Here is a 4,650-nt window from a genome sequence, read left to right as displayed (position 1 = left end):
GTGGAGCTGAACTGAAGTCATGAACTTCATGCCAGACTCCATTTGGGTAACCACATTACAAACTCCATTAGGGTTACAGTTCACATACCCAAATTCAGCAAATTTAATCAATTTTACTTATAATTTCTAGACATTTTATTTGTTTATCTGTCAAATTTGGGAGGTAATTTTTGTAGTTAGCTGTTCCCTGTAGATATTTTCAAAGTTGTCTTTCATTTATTTAAATAAAATAAAAAGATCATTTTGGCTGGGCTTGGTGGCTCACACCTGTAATCCCAGAACTTTGGGAGGCTTATGGGGGCAGATCGCTTGAACCCAGGAGTTTGAGACCAACCTGGGCAACATGGTGAAACTCTGTCTCTACAAAAAAATACAAAAATTAGCTGGGTGTGGTGGTGTGCACCTGTGGTCCTAGCTACTTGGGAGGCTGAGGTGGGAGGATCATCTAAGCCTGGAGTTTTAGGGTGCAGTGAGGTGAGATTGTGCCACTGCCCTCCAGCCTGGGCAACAGAGTGAGATCCTGTCTCTAAAAAAAAAAAAAACAAAAAAAACAAAAAGGAAGTTGTTTTATAACCAATGTCTGATAAATTGCAGTGTCTGAAATCTTGCTCCCCTCCCTCTCCCTCTTGTGGATGTCTGATCTTATTTGTTTGCTACTCTTAGAAAAATCTTATTTTTGACTGGACTCAGAGGTAGAAGCTTTCAGAGAAAACAGCCTCAGTCTTTTGGCAATCTGTTTCTAGTGTTTTTCTTTGACCTCCTTCATTTCCTTGGCCAAAAGTTTAGCATATTCTACAGCTTCTTCCTTATTTATTTATATATTTATTTATTTATTTTTAGGATGCTGTTTCCTTGGAGCAATATGCGATGTTTGAGTTGCCAGATATGTGAAGTAAGACAATGGGGAATCTTGGGTGCTTTGGTTCTGGGTTTCTTACTTTCTTTGTTGAGGAGTTTTCTCACAATGTGCAGGAGAACATCATGTTCCTTAGAGAGGTTGAAACATTTGTAAATTCTCCTAGCTCTTATGGACCCCAGGTGATGAGGTACAGTTGTATTAGTCAGTCCAGAAATATACTTCCCTTCTTCTTTTCTTTCTTGCTTTCTTTTTTTAATCACTAACTTGAGAACATGCAGATTGACATCCACAATGCAACCCCAAACAGATTTGTGCTTTCTTTATCTAGTTATTGGTCTATTACAGGAATACTCTTTCTCCATAGCAGGCAGACATGACCATGGGTAGGGACACCCGTTTTATGAGAAACCTTGTTTGTTGTCCCCACCACTGATTCAGACCACATAACCCTTCCACTATTCATCGAGAGTGTCAGCAGTCACATCTGTAGCCACACACTTCTCAAAAAAGGTACTAAGAAATATTTAAATAAAAATGTTATAGCCTTAACATACTTTAAATTCAAAAGGATAAAATTACAAAACTTGCTTGAAAGATATTAAAGAAGATCTAAATGCAGGGAGAGATGTACCATGTTCATGAACTGGAAGACTTGGTATTGCAAAACTGTCAATTCTCCCAAGATGTATGTAAATATTTAAAGCAATCACTATCAAATTCCCAAAGAGGACTAGATCTTCACATTCTACCTCAGACTTACCTACTTTCCATTCTTCTTTTACCTTCCCTCCAATGCGCTTTCCAAATGAGAGGTCTTAAGTAATTTTAAAAGGCTGCATCTCTCACCAGCAGGATTCATCTCTTCATTATCTCTCACATTTGTTTCCTTGTTGCCTTCCCCATAGTCACTATGACTACTTCTTGTCCTTGGCCCGGACAGACTGATTTTTGGCGCCTAGGAGGTTCTCTGAGTGATGGAGCTATTGCTTTTGGCTTAGAAATGTTTGTCTTTCCCAACCTGGGCAACAAAGTGAGGCCCTATCTCTACATGAAATAAAAATAAAAATTACCTTGTCATGGTGATGCGTGCCTGTAGTCCCAGCTACTTGGGAGCTGAGGAGGGAGGATTGCTTGAGCCTGAGAGTTTGAGGCTGCAGTGAGCCATGATTGTGCCACTGTGATCCAGCCTGGGAGACAGAGTAAGAACCTTCTTAAAAAAAAGAAAGAAAGAAATGTTTGTCTTTAAGGTTAGATTGAAAGAAAGGATCCAAGCAGCACACACTTGGGGGAAATGGGGCAGAAGTGAGACAAGGACAAGAGGTGAGGGGGGTGGAAAGAAACATACAGATGCATTTGGTGTTGAAGTCCTTCTGCTCCTTCACCCTGGAGTAGTAACTTACGTTCACTGATTTCCAGGAAGGATGAGGAGCCAACCGAGATAGAATAAACAAAAATTCCTACCACTATATAGGAGACTGCTTGCAAAGATGGCTGCAAAATGTCCCTCTATCCCTGTGTGAGCTTCCTCTGAAATGTAACTTTACTGTCAGTCTATCAAGAGGTGGACTTTATTTCCTTTGAATCTGGGCTGTTCATGGGACTTGCCTTAGCCAGTTAGAAAGCAGAAGTAGCACCATGTGACTTCTGGCTCTAGGCCCTCAGAGGCCTTGCAGCTCCCACCTCTGTCCTCTAGGAAAGCTGCAGTCACCATATGGAAGATGAGAGACACAAAGAGATAAAAAGCCTTGACTGACAGTTGACACCAACTCTCAGACATGTAAGGGAGGCCACCTGGACCCTCAGGCCCTCATCAAACCATCTGATGATTCCTGGAACCACATGACCCTAGAGAAACCACCCAGCTAAGCTGACCCACAGGGTCGGGAACAAATAAAGTGGTTGTTGTGTTAAGCCAACTAAGTTTATAGCCATTTGTTTCCTGATAATAGATAGATAACTGATACAAAGTGTATCCTCAATTGGCATTCACTGGGGCCAGGAAAAAAAGAAAGAGACAGAGCGAGTTAGCAGGGTTCTGGGTCAGGTGCCTGATGGGATGCTGGCTGTGAGGACGACATGCAGCTAGCACTTCAAGCCCACTTCAAGGAAGAAAACAATTGTGTGGGGATGAAGAACCTCTATTGCTCTGTGACACAGTGGGTCCCAGTGAGGTTTGGCAGGGTTCTCCTCACTGGGCACAGCAGGGTGAAGGAGGGACTCCTTTCTAGCCTGAGGTAGTGCTTATAATCCTGAGAGGGCCAGAGCATCAGTGTCTAGAACCTCTCAGCAAAGGGCACGATGTACAGGGATGGTAGGAATTTGTGTGGCCATCTTCTGCCCTAAAGCTGTCACCATGTCCCCATTCAGGTGGCCCATTAGAGGCAGGCAGATATGACACGTCCAGTGTGTATGGCCCTCCAGCTATAGGAGTCGTGATTGGGACTGATTTGCAGCTATGTGTGGACTTTATTTGGTGGTTCCAGAAATGTGTGGGAAACATCAGCTTTCATGGACCCAAGCAAGAGGGGTCTTGTGTGTGAATGGACTTTGCACTCCTGACACTGAATCCAGTGGCAGAGGATGGGCAGGAGGAGCAGAGGATGCTTGGGTGGCAGGTACTAACTGGCCATGTATGAAACCAGCACATCTGGAACCTCACGCCGGCCTCATATGGACATTATGAGATAGGCATTATTATGACTCCAATTCAGATGAGGAAACTGGCTTAGAAAGGCTGTGTAATGTGCCCAAGGCCACCCAGCTCATTCGTCTGGAGGTGAAACTCTAATCTGGCTCGAACCACTATTGCATACTGTCTTCCGAGGAGTGGGTTGTTTTCCTTTTTAATTTCTAAGAATGTTTGCCGCAATTAGACAGTGTTGCTCACTCTAGTAGTCTGTCCTTACACTGCTATAAAGAAATACCTGAGGCTGGGTAGTTTATAATGAAAAGAGGTTTAATTGGCTCACACAGACTGTACAGGAAGCATGGCTGGGGAGGCCTCAGGAAACTTACAATCATGGCAGAAGGGGAAGGGGAAGCAGGCATGTCTAACATAACAGGAACAGGAGGAAAAGGGCAAAGAGGGAGGTGCTGCGCATTTTTAGACAACTAGATCTCGTGAGAGCTCACTCACTATCATGCAAACAGCAAGGGAGAAATCTGCCCCGTGATCCAGTCACCTCCCACCAGGCCCCCTCCTCCAGCATTGGGGATTACAACTGGACATGAGATTTGGGCAGGGACACAAATCCAAACCATATCACTCACCAAGTAGCCCTCAAGGTCACGCTGACAGAAGGACTGTGGCTGAATTTCATGTTTTAGGAGGTTGAGTGGAGTTCCAGTGGTGACCACGAGGTGGTGTGGTCACCAGAAGATGCAGCGGTGTCAGGTCCGCATTGTGGGATAGGGGACTGCCCTGCGCCTGTTCTCAGAAGGCCTCTGCAACTTGACAAAGGCAAAGAAAAGCATCCCAGACAATGCATACCACCCCATCTCTCATTATGGCCTGCTCCCCATGTTTGGCAGAGTTCTTTAGCCCAAGGGGAGAAATCACATTGACAGAGAGGTCATAACCTAAGAAAATACAAAGGATTTCTAGACTTCTGCAAAGAAATGCTTTATTGTACAAGATATTTTTCTTTACAGGAAATGGTCCACTGAGGTACAGACAGAGGGGTGGTGTTCCGACCATTCCAGCACTGAGCTGCTGAAACATGGGCCTCCTTGGCCATTCTTCCTCGCATACTCTGTAGAGTGTACCCGACACACAGCTGATTTCAGTAAAT

General features: G+C 44.3%; 1 pseudogene; it reads right to left on the bottom strand.

The window, feature by feature from the left end:
- Nucleotides 1-822: 822 nt before the first annotated feature.
- Nucleotides 823-4,179, bottom strand: LOC105517734 (annotated as a pseudogene).
- Between the last annotated feature and the right edge of the window lie 471 nt (nt 4,180-4,650).

This window comes from Colobus angolensis, unplaced genomic scaffold, assembly GCF_000951035.1.
Source record: "Colobus angolensis palliatus isolate OR3802 unplaced genomic scaffold, Cang.pa_1.0 Scaffold306, whole genome shotgun sequence".
Taxonomy (NCBI): Eukaryota; Metazoa; Chordata; class Mammalia; order Primates; family Cercopithecidae; genus Colobus; species Colobus angolensis.
Note: the sequence above shows the minus strand (reverse complement) of the source record. Positions and strands in the feature narration are given on the sequence as shown.